The following is a 419-nucleotide window of genomic DNA, read 5'->3' on the forward strand; positions in this document are numbered from 1 at the left end:
AGTGTATATGTGGGAAGTAATCAGATACAAGTCCCATAAATAGCTCATCAACAGTTATTCTAAGAGGTTTTCAAATGATAGCATAGCTTACTGCACCAAGAAGGAAAAAAAAGCTACATTAGAAAAGGAACACTGGTCATACAAGTAAACATTTCTCTTCATACTCTTCGCCAACCATTTCTGTTTTAACTTATGTGGTAATCAGACCATTGAAACCCTTAAGTCTCTGTTCAAGCTTTTAACCAGTGGATTGCAAAACTACTATTGGCTTCTGCAGTGACAGGACCAAGCATGTTATTACAGTAAGGAAAAAAACATGCAGGCCGTATCTTGTGGTTGAAATGCAGTAGATGCATCAGTTCTGTCTAGAAAAGTCTCCCACCACCACACACCTCCCTAAACCAGTACACGTAAGATTG

This window comes from Mesitornis unicolor, unplaced genomic scaffold, assembly GCF_000695765.1.
Source record: "Mesitornis unicolor isolate BGI_N332 unplaced genomic scaffold, ASM69576v1 scaffold41666, whole genome shotgun sequence".
Classification (NCBI taxonomy): Eukaryota; Metazoa; Chordata; class Aves; order Mesitornithiformes; family Mesitornithidae; genus Mesitornis; species Mesitornis unicolor.